The 18,533-nt window shown below is 45.9% G+C and overlaps 1 protein-coding gene across 3 annotated transcripts in view; it reads right to left on the reverse strand.

Annotated features, from left to right (window-relative positions):
* The window catches only part of oprl1 (opiate receptor-like 1), an 84,162-nt gene that overhangs the window by 55,438 nt on the left and 10,191 nt on the right, over nucleotides 1-18,533 (reverse strand). Inside the window, exon 1 of one of the 3 annotated variants that reach the window (XM_076878329.1) lies at nucleotides 1,823-1,852. The exons of the other annotated variants lie outside the window; for them this stretch is intronic. The gene's annotated coding sequence lies outside the window, so the exon portion shown is untranslated. Of the gene's footprint in view, nucleotides 1-1,822; nucleotides 1,853-18,533 lie in introns of those variants that run through there. 3 annotated transcript variants of the gene reach the window in all.

Consider the following 18,533-nt stretch of genomic DNA (forward strand, 5'->3'; position numbering starts at 1 on the left):
GTAGATGGTTAAGCAGAGGCTGCAGTGGGACAGAGACGTCCAGTTTCAAGGGGAAGTACATTTGGATGTCATCAGCATAACAGTGTTTTCTGAAAATAGATCCCAAAGACAGCATGTATAAGGAGAAGAGACTTGGACTGAAAACAGACCCCTGTGTCACACCACAACTAACAGCGGCAGAGGAAGAGGAGTGTTTCCCAGAAACATACCTCTGTGACGGCTATGAGTTAAACCATGATAAAACTGAGCCTCTGAGACGAACAACGTGTTCAAGTCTGGATGAAAAATGTTCTGATCAAAGGTGGCAGTCAAATCTAAAAGGACTAAAACAGCAGAACAACCCGAGTCGACAGTTAAAAGAAGAAGATTAAAAAGCGTCGTCTCAGCACTGTGACGAGATTCAAAACCAGACCGGAACACTTCACGAACGCTTTGAGGGTCTAAAAATCTCTGAAGGTGCTTAAACACAACTATTTGGACATATAACAGAGTTTAGAGGCCGGCCTGTAGTTAGAATTTGGATCTTTGTTTTTAATAATGGGCTGCACAACTGCATGTTTGAAAGCAGCTGGTACACAACCTGATGACAAGGAAGCATTTAATAAAAATGAAACACTAGGCCCAATCCGGTTGTTCAGTGATGACGCGACGAATCCTACTTCCGGGCCTAAAGTAGTCTGCGTTTAATATGGCTTTTGTGTTGTTAACATGTTTAATGTTATGTATTTTCTTCTATTTGATCTCAAAAAGCTCCTAAAACAGTCAGTGATCACTGTTGATCTCCCTCGGCTTTTATTACCGCTAATCATTTATTTAAGCTCAGTTTTTAAAACCTTACGATGTAACTACAGCCCAGCCCATGCAGCAGTATATGAATGACTAACCTCGTATTGTGGATGGATTATCTCAGTTGTTCTCCTGGCTGAAGTTTGGTCCTTTTACAGCATCCTGCCATGCGATTACATTTGTTCCTGACCACCGAGAACACTCACGTTAACTTTTATCGAGTGGAAAAAAAGTTAGCTTGTTTATATTATGCTAACATAGCTGTGTCGCTAGCGGTCACGTAGCACATCATTATATACCAGCTAGCCCAACTTCAGTAACCCTACAAACGTCACTGCTGTTTAGTTTTCTGTCTTCATTTATGCTGGAAGTGACAGCAGAGCTGTACGTTTTAATTTGTTTCCAAAACCCCACAGTCAGGACATGCTATATTGTATTTAGATAGAAGCTAGCGAGCTAACTCCCTGCTAACTTCTAACTCCGTTAAATGTCATAAATTCCGTTTTCATGGGTGCCTGGATGTTAAACTCAATTGTTACACCTGGTAGAGCAGAACGCTGATCATTTTATTAAAGATGAAAGACTTTAGACAGTTTTTCAACTCTCAGTAATGCCATAGTGATCGTTTGATATATGGACCTGCAGCGGAGTTTAGACCCAGACACGGCTAGTGACGTCAGACTGAACAACCGGATAACATGAAGAGCGTTCTTTCGGCTCCCAACCGGCTCTTCAGGTTGTTTTGTTGCTTTAATTAATTTATTATCAACAACAATATAAAATTATGCACAAAAGAAATTACTAATGTAAAAAAAACCGGGGTTTTAATTATATATGTTTATATATAAAAATATGCGGTGGCCCCTAGAGACAAAGCACGTACAAACTCCAAAACACATTTCTAGCATTAACTGAACTTCAAAACAGAGCTACTAGATCACTTAAATTACACAATTGAAAGCATGTGTGTATTGTTTGTGTATTTATACACAAGCACTCATATATATTTAAATAATTTAAAAAAATGTTCATTTACCTGTTACTGCCACACAACAAATCTGGTCGTTGGTACTTCCTGGCTTGTGTAGCCACTCGGTAACAAAAGCTCAACACTGCCCCCTAGCATCCTGGAGCACTTCTGTTGTGTTTTGTACGTGTTTTGGAGTTTGTACGTGTTTTTTCTCTAGGGGCCACCGTAAATATACTTTTATTTACTCACTCCACATAAAATGTATTAAATAAATCATATGATACAAAAAACAAAAGCTTTAAAAGCTTTTCACAAAGTGCAGAGGAAGCCTCCATAGAAACGGTGGCAAAGGGGTTAATCACACAATGAGAAATATTCAAAAAAACTCGGGGTTTGTGACTGATGACGCTGGACAGAAAAGCAAATTTTGCAGCTCTAACAGTGGTCTATAGTAGGACGCCCAAAGACACCTGGAGTTTGTCCTTTTTCCACTTTGTCTCTGCACGTCGACATTTGCATCTGAGAGCACGAGTGGTTTCATGCAGCCAAGGGTGACGTGAAGATTTAGCGTTTAGTCCTGACATCAGCGACAGAGTACCAGAGCATGTAGAGTTAAAAAGGTCAGCCGGACCTTTAACAGGCAGTTCCACGCTGAGGTCGGAATCGTAGAGGACAGAGTTTGGAAAAGTGGAGGCAAAGTGAATTTCTCATAAATGAAAAAACACTGAAGTGTCAAAGTTTAAAGATGGGCACATGCTAGGTCTCTCTAAAAACACAGTATCAATACACACTGTGCTAAGTCATTACTGTGTTTCTGTCAAACATGCTGACACAGTGCTCATTACATGAGTGTCATTTATAGGTTAAAAGTTTTGCTAACACTGTTGCTTCACAGCACTCGAGTCCAACCTCACAACTTTCAATGTGCACAATGTAACAAAAGCCCTGACATAAATATAGCCCAGTACAGCCACTGCACTTCTTTCACTCAACCTGAGCTCAGTCTCCACCTCTTTGCTGTCCCTGTGTGTAAACAGACTCCGCCTCCACTGCTTGGAGGCGTGGGCTTGATGTGGTCAGACTTTTGATTCGCATGTACTGCAGGTATGTGTTCAGTCGAAACGCTCGTGTTTACATCGTTTGAAACATCGGCGTGTATTAAACGAAGCATCGATGCACAAAGAATCTGAGTAGACAAATCTAATCTAATCTAATAGTTCGAGTTACTTGATGAACGGTTGCGGCCCTGGTTCAGTCTTTTCCCTCTCAGCAGGGGAGCTTCAGCCGCTCGCCTGGCTCTCCTCCTCTGTTAGACATGCACAGGTGATACCTTCAGGTGATTTCTCTTCAGTGTTTCCTCTCACTGCAGCCTCACATTTGCATTATTGTATAGTTTCGTGTTCCCAAGCGCACTGCGGGCTCCTGTAGCTGGTTAGGTTTAGACTTCAGCGTGTTGGAACAAGCGTGCAAAGCCTGGTTGATGGGAACAGATCCAGGACGGTAAAACATTTTGTTTGATTTAGGAGACTTCTGGCCAAAAGAACGCTGGCAATAAAAAAGCTGAGCCAGAGTGAGCGCAGCGTGGATGACTGATGAGCTTTGGTTGAAGTGCAGACGTGGAGCATCAGTCATTGGTCCTATGGCTCAGTTTAACCTCATCACTGCTCTCCTATAAAAGAAATACCTCCAGAGCGCCCAGGCCGGCCTGCAGACGTCAGACTCTGAGGGGAAAACAGCGAGCGTGAAGCCAAACAGCTTCTGTCCCTCTGAGAGTCAGTCGGTCAGAACCAAGCCTCCTCCACAAAAACAGACAGCACTGATGGTCTGGACGCCTCATGGGTGGCGTTTAGCCGTCACCATCTTGTTTTCCTGGCACCACTAGTAACTATATGTTATCAGCTGATGCTAACTACCTATGTTATCAGACTGTATGGGAGCATCGCACAGACTCAGACACCTGGAAATCAGTATCATCCAATCAAAACAATAGAATTTTACTCATTAAACCTGGAGCTCCACTTTCTTGGATGCTCTGTTAATACAGTGACCTCACAGCAGCCATGTTATTGGTCACATGATCCAGCTCAGCCTAGCAGACAGCTAGCAGCTTCATCTGCCTGTGTCACCATCCACCTGTCAGTCAAAGAGGCAGCACCCCTATTATTGCAAACAGGTGAGATCTAAAACCATCATCCCTCCACACATGTGCTATGAAGGGCCAGAATACTAACGGAGACCAGACAGTTTATTTCTGCAGGTGTAAAGATGAACGACCCACCTCTTCCTCCCACAGTACAAGAATAATAATTCACACTGTCCTGTCACCTGGACATTTGACACAGAGACCATCAATAACAGGTTCATGCAAAGCTCCAGTTAATAACACAGACAGGTTATACACATCAGGCTTTGCTGGGAGCCCAGTAAAACTGAGGGTGAAGAAAGGACGGCCGTCTGAGTTTAAAAACATGTAATGTTTATTATAAACTGACACACACAGACACAGACGTCTCCTTCCTCTTCAGCTGTCTTTCTGTCATTCACTCTGGAAACCTGTGAGCCGGTGTTAGACGGGCAGACAGGAACACTGACAGTGTTTTCAGTGCTGTGTGTTTCGTCTGCAGTCAGTACTGTGTTACTGCTGCTGAGAACCACGAACACTCAGTTTACAGTGTTTCTGTTCATGCAAGTGAGAACAGGGGCAGGGACCTGCTTCTGTTTAATAATCAGCTGTGCACAGCAGCTGAAGAAGAGTCTGGCCTGCTCCTCGCACAGTACGATACCGATCATGACCGTACGGACACAGTCAAGGACACTGTCACGGACACGGTCACTGACACGGTCATGGACACAGTCACTGACACGGTCACTGACACGGTCATGGACACAGTCACGGACACAGTCACTGACAGGGTTATGGACATGGTCACGGTCACTGACACGGTCATGGACACAGTCACTGACACGGTCACTGACACGGTCATGGACACAGTCACGGACACAGTCACTGACAGGGTTATGGACATGGTCACGGTCACTGACACGGTCATGGACACAGTCACTGACACGGACACAGTCACTGACACGGTCACTGACACGGTTATGGACACGGTCACGGTCACTGACACGATCACGGACACAGTCACGGACACAGCCACTGACACGGTCACTGACACGGTTATGGACACGGTCACGGTCACTGACACGATCACGGACACAGTCACGGACACAGTCACTGACACGGTCACTGACACGGTCACTGACACGGACACAGTCACTGACACGGTCACTGACACGGTCACGGACACAGTCACTGACACGGACACAGTCACGGACACGGACACAGTCACTGACACGGTCACTGACACGGTTATGGACACGGTCACGGTCACTGACACGATCACGGACACGGTCACTGACACAGTCACTGACACGGTCACGGACACAGTCACTGACACGGACACAGTCACGGACACAGTCACGGACACGGTCACTGACACGGTCACTGACACGGTTATGGACACGGTCACGGTCACTGACACGATCACGGACACAGTCACGGACACAGTCACTGACACGGTCACTGACACGGACACAGTCACTGACACGGTCACTGACACGGTCACGGACACAGTCACTGACACGGACACAGTCACGGACACAGTCACGGACACGGACACAGTCACTGACACGGTCACTGACACGTTATGGACACGGTCACGGTCACTGACACGATCACGGACACAGTCACGGACACAGTCACTGACACGGTCACTGACATGGACACAGTCACTGACACGGTCACTGACACGGTCACGGACACAGTCACTGACACGGACACAGTCACGGACACAGTCACGGACACGGTCACTGACACGGTCACGGACACAGTCACTGACATGGACACAGTCACTGACACGGTCACTGACACGGTCACGGACACAGTCACTGACACGGACACAGTCACTGACACGGTTATGGACACGGTCACGGACACGGTCACGGTCACTGACACGGTCACTGACACGGTTATGGACACGGTCACGGTCACTGACACGGTCACGGACACGGTCATGGACACAGTCACTGACACGGACACAGTCACTGACACGGTTATGGACACGGTCACTGACACGGTCACTGACACGGTCATGGACACAGTCACCGACACAGTCATGGACAGTCACTGACACAGTCACCGACAGTCACTGGCACAGTCATGGACAGTCACCGGCACAGTCACCGACAGTCACTGACACAGTCATGGACAGTCATGTCAGTGAGCAAGCAGGCAGCAGTACCTGCTGCACACCTGACGTCTGAACCGTAGCACCGACTTTATCGAACATTCAAACACAACAGAGGGATTTCTTATTCAAGGTGAATTAATTCATGTGCACTGATTATTCTCTAAGAGGAAAACATCACAGCCACCAAAAACCACACTGCTTATCTTAGCTTAGAAAGTTCATTACTTTTAGCAATTAATCAGCATAGAAATTGCAAATCTTTACATTTCTAATAGAAGCAGTGCGGTGAGTCCAGGTTAGAGCGCATCACACTGGCACTTTGAAACTGGTCGGTCGAGGTTTTGTAAGTGCTGGAACTCCTCCCAGCGTCTCTGCTTTATCTGTCACACCTGAACAAAGACACGCAAGTTTCTCTGCAGCAGCCATCAAAGGCGTCACTGTGATGTCACTTCACACAGCAGCAAGTTAGTAATTCAAATCAAACTTCTGAGAAAGCAAACCACTGGCCTGTCTTTTCTAGCCTGAATCCCCCCTCCCCCCGCCCCCCCACCAACAGGAAGGGGGCTGGTTTATGAGCCGAGTGCAGCCAGACACCTGGGGGTAATACACCAGAATCCGATACACCAGGGCGCAATGTCCGGTCATCCGTGTTTTCTACACTCACTGCTGGAGCCTCATGTGGACATTAGAGGAACTGCAGCTTATGGTGCTTCAGTGTTTTTCAGTGAATCCAAATAAAAAAGTGGAATGAATAAACAGATTTCATGAACAAAGGTAGATTACAGAGCCTACGTGTCCTTCATTGTGTGGAGGAGAGCAAGCCATCCTGTAATGCAGCATTACAGATTTCCTAAACTTTCCTCTTTGTGCTTTTTCCTGTTTCAGTCTATTTTCTGTAAAAACTTCAAAAAAACAGCCGTGAGCTTGACCTCCACCTCCACACACCACCATCCCACTGCTGCACAGACTTTCCCTCAGATGATTGAAAACACAGACAAAGTGTTGGTTTTGGCCTTTGTGATGATAACGGTGAATGTAATCTGACAGAATGAAGCGCCGACTAATGGAGGTCAGACTCGACACAATGCGTGTGAATGCGTTTTCGTTTTTCTACGACTCTCAACGCAGAAAATCACACTTGGACCATCTGTGTGTAATTATCTATTCAGTCGGCTCCAAGCCTCCGAGCCAAAGCACGAACGTTTGATGTCTCTCTCCCTGCACGGACACTTTTGGATGTTATCCACAAACCACCAACCGACAGACACCTGCAGCCTGAAACCTTTCCAATCGTGGCTCACGATGAGTCTTTCTTCATTCGAATCACCTTTTCTTAGCTCACATTGTTTAATGGGTTTCCGTGAAGATGCTTAAACAGTTGTTAACACTGTTACAGATTGCATCGTCTGATCATTGCAGATGTACGAACCTCTGCTGGGCGTCAGGTCAGCTGAGAGAGCAACAATTATTCTCCATACCTGAGGCGACACATGCTGTGTAGGTGGTTACAACTAGCCCGCTAACTTACTCTGTGTTGGCTGGTACTGCAGAAAGTGAGCTCCTCATCTTTGCTCTGTGCCAGTGGAGGATTTACTGATGGATGGTTTCGCAGGAAGTTTGTATGGACTGTTGATACACAGACATTTTCAGAGCTTCAGGATTAACTGGACAAGAAGCAGATAACAGAAACGGTGTTGAACTGTTCAGCTTGTATTTGGCTGCCCATGACCACACTCAGCATGGAAACCAGAAGACCGTCCGAATAACACACACACACACACACACACACACAGCAAGAGGTCCAAAGAGGTGTAAGTAATGGCGGCCATCATTAGGCTGAAAACAAAAATAAGCCAATCAGAGCGGAGAAAGTTTAAAAGTGTCCAGATCATTGTTAAAAAGACGGGCCGCACTGAGCCGACCACAGAAGATATGATGTGCTTCTAAGTGAAGTCAGCTCTCACTCATACAGCAGCTGGACCTGTAGCTAGCAACACACTGTGCACACACTCAGACTGTGTGTTTGCTGGAGTTTGCTGAGCTAACAGAGACATCCTTGCTCACTAAGACTGGCTGTAGGGACATGGAACATCACTTCTCTGTTGGGAAAGGAGCCAAAGCTACTGCAGACCACAGAAGACGGCCATGAAAACAAACTTCACAGCAGCTAACTAGGTCAGAGACAGCCAGATCACTGTAAACATCTACGATCCAGAGTCGCCCTCATAGATGGAGATACAGAGCGTTTACAACCAAGTGCAAACCTCTGGTTACACTCCAGGATGGAACGCCTTGCAGAGGCTCGAGGAACCGAGGGGATGAATGACCCGACACGACCATCTCACATACAGATGTGTTCAACAAGCGCAAAAGGATACAAGGTTCCAGTTATGATCTGGGAATCACTTCGAAGCCTGACTGCGTGTTCATCTGGGCGGTCTGGATCCATCAGCGCAGCTCAAACTACAGACTGGGACTAATCAGAGTCTGTGGTACCAAAGGCTCAGTCCACCACAGCAGACGAGCTGACAGACTGACCGCATGCTTTGTAAAGCTGGCTGGTAAATTCTTTCCACTTACACAAACGAAGGAGATCCACGATCCATTAGAATAGAATAGGATAGAATAAAATAGAATAGCCCTTTATTGTCATTGTACATATTACAGCATAATTATGGGTGCTCCACACCAACTGTGCAGGAATAAATAACTAACAGTAGAAATACATACGAAACAACAAAGAACAAAGGACCTGGTCTGAGTAGCCCTCACTCACATATGGACCCTACTCAGACCATGCCTCAGGTTGGTGGACGTGGGTGTGGGGGGTAGTGTTTGGGGGAAGAAGCCCTAACCCCTGTGAGACAGGAGGATGTGGCGATGGCCTCCAGGGGTATCCTGGGTGGTGTTAATGACCTCTGTGCAGTACCAAACACCATAGCATGCTCTCCTCCACCCTGTGAGGATTCTCTCCTGTAAGTTTTCTGGAAATAAAACTGCAGTCTTGTAAAGTCTGACTGCAGACTGAGTAATGCCAGCGTTGTGTGTGGGCTCAAAGGAAAAGCAGCAGCAGGCTGACTCTTTGCACATAGTTAGGCTGGTGAGCCTCAATCCTCCATTACTGCAGGATCACTGTTAACGTTGCTGTAATTTGATGTATAAATAAAATTGAACTGAACTGTCTTTAAACCTGAAACAATACTGAAATACTTTGATTACATGAAATGTGTTCTGTCATCACACCCACTACAGTAAAGCTCCCACAGACACTGAAAACATCTCATTATGTTCCTTTGAACACATTGTCCTGCGTTCAGGGTGCTGTCAGAGTGAAAACATGTCACAGCACTCCCCCGGAGCAGCTCCGTCACCATGAAGGCAGCACACACACATGCGCTGGAAATGACTCTACATGAAGTTATTGGAATAAATGTTTGAGAACGAGGAGCGAGGTTCTGTTCATGGTTATCAGACCAGCCTGAGCGATTCTCTGCCTGTGGCGCTCAGTCACTGCTGTCATGGCATTTAGCGATTTTTATTTTTTATTTTATTTTTTTTATTTTTATTTTTTTTTACGTGATGGCAGAGCTTCAGTTCATCCTTTGTCATTTTTTTTTTTTTTTTTTTTAATAAATAGGACAGGGGGAATGAATGAGAGAGAGAGGGGGAGAGAAAGAAAGAAAACCAAAGGGGAGAAGAGACGGTGAGAAGGGGGGGGAAGAGAGAGAAAAAAAAAAAAAAAAGAACTCCTGGGTCACCTGTATGGAGAAAAAAAAAAAAAACAAACAAAAAAACAAACAGAGGAGACAGCAAACAACAAAGAGCAACATAATAATAGAGAAAACAAAGCACCATCACAATAAACTAGCTAGTCATAGATATCAATATTTACTAAATAATAAACGATATTGTGCAGCACGCAAGATAGACAGCGCACAGTGTGCTTTGAGTGCATGCATGTCTTAAAGCCAAGAAAGCTTTAGTCCGCGTCTGTGAATACCCATGTGTGCATACCTGTGTGGATCAGCATGCTTGCATTCCAAAGGTTTCTCCATGTAATGATCTGCTAGGGAGTGTGGGGGGGCCACAGCCCCGTCCTCCAGGGTGTGAAGCGGGTATGGAGGAGATCAAAACTCCAGACATCCAGAGGCCCCCAGAACACAAGAGACCATGGAAGACCAACAGAGGGGCAGCTGCGCCACTGACCCAGAAAGAGCTGAGGAGAGTCCCAGATGAGGGCTCACTCAGCAGCCGCAGAGCAGAAGTCAGGGGGAGTTGCAGTGACGCGCCCGTGAGCTCCGCCGGCCCCCAGCTGTGCCTGAGCGACCGAGCCCCAGGCCGAGAGGCCGGGGGCACCCCACCTCCAAAGGGGCCCGAGCGAGCCCCAGGCCCCAGGCCCCGACAAGCGGCCGCCAAGGAGTGAGCCGGTGTGTACCCGGACGCCCACCCCCAGACACAAAGAACCACCAACACACCGACACCTGAGGGAGTCCGCCACCGGCAGGGGAAGTGGTGGTGGGTGGAGATAGGCCTCCAAACCTTGGAGGGCCTGAGGTGTCCCCAGAGAGGTGGCGTCTGATACCCAACCTGACATATAGACACAGACATACAGGCACACACAGACACAAACATCCATTCCCACCCTCATGCTCTCATATGCACTTACTCCACACTCAACCAACGTGGAGACAGACATAAAGAGACGCTGTACACACGATCACACTCCCCAAGCGTACTCTACAAACCGGGTCTAGGTACCCTTGCCCCTGGAGGGGGGAATTGCACCCAGACCCAGGTGGTGTTACCCTTTTCCCTGCGATTTTCTACACTTTTTCTTACGTCTCGTCTCATGTTCAGCCGTAACGCACAGCAGCACGTTTGAAGGAAACCAGATGGCTCATACCACCTGTCAGCACGCGGATGACGTGAGGGGACCACCGACTCCTCTGTGTACCAAAGTGAAAGAAAAGACTCTGCTGCAACGGTCAGAGCGCAGAGCTGAGCCAACAAAAGGACCGTCCAGCTGGAGCTACAGGACTGCAGAAGCACTGCTTCTAAATGATGGTTTCACTTTTCATGAATAAACAGTGACATAGTGCTTCTTTTACCTGATTATAAGAATAGGCATCGTTTTAAGTGACAAATTTCAGTGTGGCGTCCTTCATCGTCTTTGTTAGTTTTGTGTCTGATGGTCAGCTTTCGTCTGAAAGCACGCCGCAATCTGGAGCTCTGATAGGAGGTTTGGTGCTTCTGGGTCACCTGACACCTGCGAAGCCCGTACCTTCCTTCAGACTGACAGTCCTCTCATCGTTTGAGGTTTCCTCCGAGGAGCATCGCCACGCTTACGTCTCTGAAGTGATGCAGCGGGCCGACAATGTCCTCGCTGTACAACACAGATCGGCCTGTTGTTATGGAAACAGGCTTCTTTTTTCCTACTAAAATCCCTTCGGGTAACACACAAGTAAAGAATAAAAGTGTTTGGTGTGAACACAGCTCCAGCCTGTCATCGCCAGGCTCCCTCTGCTCTCTGTCTGCAGGCAGGACGCCTTCCCTGCGGTCCTCTGCCTTTTCAGGCTGTGCAGCCAGCAGATGCTCGCAGGAATCTCTGCTCGTGGCCAAAAACACGTCTGACGCTGGAGTTAAAGCTCTGTTTCCACCTTTGTCTGACAGCACAGAGGGCTCAAAACAAAAAGCACCGTTTCCCGACAGACACAAAAGCTCATTTAATGCTGCTCGACGGCTCTTCCTCTGTGCCTTTTATCCTTTTATGTTTTTGTTTACAAGGAAGAGCTAAATTAGATGCCGCTGGCTGCTTCCATCTGTCATTAACCCCACCATTTAAATGATCAAATGTTAGCTTTTTCTTCCACCTCCTTGCCATTAAAAAGGTTGCTGTTGGAGCAAACCTCCACCTCTCTGTTACATCTGCATATCACATATTCCTCACACAGTTTTAGGTTTTCTCTGACTCTGATCAGAGACAGATCCTTAAGTAGAGCAACCTTGGTTTATTTGCTACTGCCAAAGGACAAGGATCAGCACCAGACCTGATGACAGACAAATAAATATTCAGCAGATGAGTTTGGATGTCCTTGACTTGGTAAAAGGCAGCACAGGGCTGCTGCTCTTATTTCTGTAGTGTTCATGTGCACAAAACCCAGAAGACCTCAAATTCAGTATATTCAGCATTCAGACAGGAAGCCTTAACTGTTCTGATTTTTTAAATATTTCTAAAATGAACAGGGAGCCAATAACGAGAGGTTATAAAGACTTTAACTGATCAAGCACACACATCCATACATATGCAATAATACTAAGTGCAATAATCCTTTCTGTCATCGTTGTATTTTTACTCAGTTGTATATAGTATTTGTATTTGTATTCTATTTTTATCTTATTGTATATTTATTTTATTTTATTCTACTGTATATAGTATTTTATTTTATTCTATTCTGTACAGTTGTGTACTGTATTTATTCTTATTGTATTCTAATTTTTGCCTCATAACTTTTGCACTGTCCACTTCCTGCTGACTGTTTAAGTACACTTTTTTCATATTGCTTGGTCTTGTAATTTTCCCATAAAAACAGTTCATGTTCAATGACAATAAAGTTTCTGATTCTGATTCTGTGACAAAACAAATTTCCCACGTGTGGGACTAATAAAGGTTATCTTATCTTATCTTATCTTATTTACAGGAATGATGTCATTCGAGCATCGAGCCTTATCAGCAGACTCTGTTTTCACTGATATCCAATCAGCTTGAGCCTGGTTTCCTGAGACACACTGTGTCCTTTATACAAACAAACGGACATCTGAGGCCATTAATGCTCGGACAGGAGGCAATATCAATGGCTGCCATGTGAGTTTTATAAAAAGATTCCATGTTGGTCCTCCTTTCTTCTCGAGGTGTTCCAGCAAAAACACTCCTCATTGATCTCGCTGCTCACTGACGTTTCATGTTCACAAAGTATTTATATTTCTCTAACAAAGTCCTTTCTGCTCGTCTCTGACCCACGGGGTGAGGCTGGTAACCTCCTGGAGTTCATGCACACATGACTAACTTTGTTACCTCAAGGTCAAAGTGAAGACTGGCTTTTAATTTCAAAATAAATCTTCACTTTTAATGCATATTGTGGAAGGTCCAAAACTAATCATGCAGATATTGGATTTATAGAGGCGTGCATATTTTATGAATATGCCAACATAGCATCCATTTTCTAAAGCTCTCTGGGTCAGGGCAGCAGTCAAAGCACAGACCTCCCTCTCTCCGGGTACCTACTCCACCTCTTCCCAAGTCATCTGATATAATAGTGTGCTCAGGGTATGCCCTGGGGCTCCTCACAGTAAATATCCCTGAAACACTTCCTGGTCAGATGCCTGAACCACCTCTGCTGGCTCCTGTCAATGTGGAGGAGTAGTGGCTCCACTTTGAGCTTGAGCTCCTCACCCCATCTCTGACCTAGACTACCAGCAGAGGAACCTCACGCCTGCAGTTTCTACCATCAGCTAATTCTTCAGACACTACCCACAGGAAAGGGTGGGAATGCAGGTCAACTGGAAAAGCAATCTTTCACACCCGGCTTTCACACACAGCTCTTTGGAGAAGAGTGCCTGGTTAAAGAACACAGGGTTGTTGCTGTAGACCAGGGGTGTCAAACCCCAGCCCTCGAGGGCCGTTGTTCTGGACCTTTTACGTGTGTCCCTGCTGCAACACACCTGGTTACAATTAGTAGGTCATTAGCAAGACCTGACTGCATACTGAGGTGCCAAACCCTACCCATACACGAGTAAACTTGGAAAAATGTAACTAAATGTAAGTGTTCTGAAAAAAAAGAGTACTTTTATTGGACCATGCTGATTGTGAGCTGCTGTAACATGAATCAAATGGCAGCCACCTCGGCATGCAGTCAGGTCTTGCTGAAGCAGCAGGGACACATAGAAAAGTTTCAGGACACCGGCCCTCGAGGACACTCCTGCTGTAGAAGATCAGTGCTCTGCAGGTCAGGCAGCAGTCAACCCTCGCTTAGTAGAACTGGCTTTAGGGATGTGCATGAGGTCCCCAGTAGATATAATTGGAACCAGTCTTCTGGAGAGGACATGGACTATCCAGAAGACTGGTTCCACTCTGGAGTTACCCTCGGAGAGTATCCCTATGGCTCTGTGTCAGTATGTCGGGGTTTTCCCACAGTGGACGAGAGGATGGCCTTTGTTCAGAGTGCCCAGACTTCTTGGAGTCCCTGAGTGGGTCCTGGAAAAAGCCCCATAAGGCAATGGCACCAGGACACTCAGGTGAAGATAGGAGCAGAGCTGATCACCACCTGGTGGTGACACTTGGTACACCCATAAATCAAAGGCATCACCTCCAACCAGCTGCAGGCTGGTTGTGCTGGACATTTCTTCCTGCTAAGAGGGAGTTTTTCCCTCCTCACTGTCACCGAGTGTTTACTCACAGGGGCTCATATAATTGTTATTTTTTCTGTACTACTGTAGGGTCTGTAAACAAAAATAAGCTGTGATAAGCTCTTGATATATAAATAAAACTGAAGTGGATGTGATTGTTTGTCATTGTTGTCCATTGTTGGTTTTTCACTGCTGCATTTTGTATTTGTTGTGTTTAAATCTGTTGCAGGCAGAGAGGGTACAAATCCACAGTTTGGAGGTGTCTCTAGTAAACCACCTCTTTGTGTTTTCAGTACTGATGTCGGTTCTGCCTTTGGAGCTTCGATTTCCTTTATCTGTAGCGGTGGGGTTGCTCCAGCTGATGGAATCCATCTGTCTCTCTCTGTTTGGGAATAAATAACAAAGGGAGCAACACACAGTACAAATCCCCCTGACCCCCCACCCACACCCCCACAGCCGCCCTGTTTCAAAAACCTACCGTTCAGCAGCGGGGAGACTGTGGACCATTGGCTGGTCAAACTGCTCAGTTAGGTTATAGAGTAGGTTTGAGAGTAATGGTCTTTTAGCTTAATACAGAACAGTAACCCTCATCAGTCTTGTTTGGGAGTGATGAACTCTACTCACCGATGCCATAAACCGGGCACGGACGCCAAACGACATCTCGAGCATAAACGAGCAATGCGACTGATGCCCCAGGCAGAAAACGAGCCAGAGGATCGGAACGTCTCTGCACATGCCTTAAACAATGTCAAAGGTATGAACTGCCACCACCTCAAGGGAGACAACAGAAACTAAGGCTACGTCCACACGTACATGGGTTTTCCGTTTTCGTTTTAAAAAATAATCCCGTCCACACGTAAACGCAGAAAAGAAGGAAAACGCTGCTAGGAACATGCCAAAGCAACAGGTGGCAATATATTCCTAACCGTGTAGAAATGTTGGCCAATCAGAAGTCTAGAAGCCTTGGTGGGAAATAGTAAACAAGGATGGGGCATAGAAGCAGAACCGAGTCGTATGTGTGGAGGGACAGTAACTGTGTGTATATGTAAGCATTTAAACACTGCAGAGAGAACAATTAACAGTAACAGTATTGTAGAAATTCATTTCACCAAAACAACGTGGCGCACAGTGTGACCTCAAAAAAGGCGCACATATTTGACGCTGCGTTTTCTCCGTTTTCACGTCCACACGTAAATGCAAAAACTGAGTTTTCAAAAATATCCACCCTGGCCGGAGTTTTTAAAAATCTCCGTTTTCAGTGACCGAAAACGCCATTTACGTGTGGACGGGAGGTGCAAACGCATAGAAAAATCTGCGTTTTCAAAAATACCCGGGTACGTGTGGAAGTAGCCCATGTTTTGCTGTTTTTATCTTCACTGCAGATCCAATGAGCCCCCTGAAATGTTGTCCATTTCCTGGATCAGGTGCTGCTTTGCGTCCTCCAGTGAAACCAGTGTAAGGAAAAGCATGTGGGAGCACAACACCAGAGGACTGGGATCCACGTCTGTTTACACCAGCAACCTAAAAGATTACTGATCCACAAAGAACTCCTCCAATGCTAACCCGTCCTCAGTATCAGAGCACCACCTTCAGGGGAAGCAGGGACAGCAGGTCCAAACCTGGACCAGAACGGGACTGCACGTGGATCATCTCCAGGCAGGAGTGGAAGAAACTACCTGCAGTGGTGCTTTACAGCATTTACAGCCTGCTCATCATTAATGTTTTGTAATTCATCTTATTTTCAATTACATGAAATTATTTTTCAAATGTTTTGTTTTTCCTCATGTTTGAAACGTGAAACGCATGACAGGAAACTCTGTGGTAAATAACCCGGATTATTTTCTCTCATCAATTACACAACTTCATACATGAGTGCTGCTTTGCTGCAGGGTAAACTTGCACACACACATCAGAAACACAAACAAACAGCAGCTGCCCGGTGGGCAGATACGCCAACCGTCAGAACGTCTGTGAGTCCACCTACGCCACATTCAGTCAAATCACACACACACACACACAGTGCATGCTGATAGTGCAGATTAGGGCTAGGAGCGATATGGCCTAAAATCCATATCGCGGTATAATTTCAAGCACGTGCGGTAACAATATACATCACGATATATTCCTTTCTTCTGTCTACTGTAAGGCACACTTAAAATCCTTTAATTTTCTCAAAAATCGAGAGTGTGCCTTATGTATGAATTCTGGTTGTGCTTACTGACCTCGAACCGATTTGGGCAGAAATCTGTTAAAAATGTTTTGGTACAACTTTGGTAAGCCACACTGCTTGATGGATTGTCAGAGCATTACGGCTGCCGTAGGGAGGAGCTTCGCGGAGTAATCTGGGTCCGAAACTCCGTCCACTTCAGGTCCCAAAGTCAAACGAACACAGAGTTAAAAACGGTCTAAATTCTTTCATCTTTAATAAAATCATCAGCGTTGCTGCTTTATCGGGTGTAACAATTAAGTTTAACATCCATGAAAACAGAATTTATTAAATTTAACGGAGTTAGAAGTTAACAGGAAGTTAGCGCGCTAGCTTCCACCTAAACATTTCATACCATGTTCTGACTGGCTGTAGCTCAGGTGGCAGAGCAGGTCAGCCACTAATCAGAAGGTCGGTGGTTCGATCCCAGGCTGCCTCCTGGCTGCATGCCAAATATCCTTGGGCAAGATACTAACCCCATGTTTGCCTACTGGTGGTGGTCAGAGGGCCCGGTGGCGCCAGTGTCCGGCAGCCTCGCCTCTGTCAGTGCGCCCCAGGGCAGCTGTGGCTACAATGTAGCTTGCCATCGCCTGTGTGTGAATGGGTGAATGACTGAATGTAGTGTAAAGCGCTTTGGGGTCCTATGGACTAGAAAAGCGCTATACAAATGCAGGCCATTTACCATTTACCATTTCTGAAACTAATTCAAACGTACAGCTCTGTTATCACTTCCAACATAAATGAAGACAGAAAACTAAACAGCAGTGGCGTATGCAGGGTTACTGAAGTTGGGCTAGCTGGTACATAATGTTGTGCTACGTGATTGCTAGCGACACAGCTATGTTAGCATAACATTAGCACAGTGAAGCTGGAGGATGAACGCTAACTTTTTTTTCCACTTGATAAAAGTTAACGTGAGGGATTCTGGTGGTTAAGGACAAATGCAATCGCATAGCAGGATGCTATACACGGGCCAAACTTCAGTCAGGAGAACAACTGAGATTATTCATCCACAATACGAGGTTAGTTATTAATATACTGCAACAACATGGGAATAGAGCAGCTGCGAGAGAATTCAACATTAATGAATCAATGTTACCTAAGTGGAGGAAGCGCAGTTTTTGGCTTTCCCCATATTTCAAAAGTGCTTCAAGTCTTTGCTGTGACTGTCGCCCGCCATAATTTGCAGATGATAATGGTTGTAGCCGCTGAGATGCTTTCGATCAAAACAGGCGCAGCTTGATGACATCATCAACATGCGGTAGAGCGGTAGAGTCAAAATCTCTATCGTTGGCCAAATTTATATAGTTTCTATCGTATATCGTTTATATCGCCCACCCCTAGTGCAGATCTCCTGCAGCAGTTCAGTGTGATGCTTCTAAATGACTGTAATCTCTGGTTACCCAGTTATGCTCAGTCACTCACAGAAAACAAGGCCTGATTGGAGCTTTAGAGGTACAGCAGCCTCAGAGGATCTACGGTTGTGCCTCTGACAGGAACTACTCACGTCACAGAGGCCGGTCTGAACCTTGGCTTTACTGCTTTAATACAAAACTGGAGAAAAAGTGCAAAATGAAGTAGAGTCTGATGCTGGTGTAGGACGTCATTAAACACAGCATGGTGTTACGGAGTGCTCAGAGCTTTTATCTATGTCGTGTTTGCTCCTTGGGCTAACTCAGAGACTGATACTGAGACTGGATCCAGATCAGTTAGTGACTCTTTATTGGAGACGTCGAGATGAGCCTTTTATAATTTCATGATACGGTGGTGTTTTTATTTGTCACACTGAAATGTTTCAGCTCATCCAACAAATTCAAATATTCGACAAAGATAACACAAGGGAACACAAAATGCAGTTTCTAAATAAAGATATTTATTATTGAAGGAAAACACATCCAAACCTACACAGCCCTGTGTG

Source organism: Maylandia zebra, linkage group LG20 (assembly GCF_041146795.1).
Source record: "Maylandia zebra isolate NMK-2024a linkage group LG20, Mzebra_GT3a, whole genome shotgun sequence".
Lineage (NCBI taxonomy): Eukaryota > Metazoa > Chordata > Actinopteri > Cichliformes > Cichlidae > Maylandia > Maylandia zebra.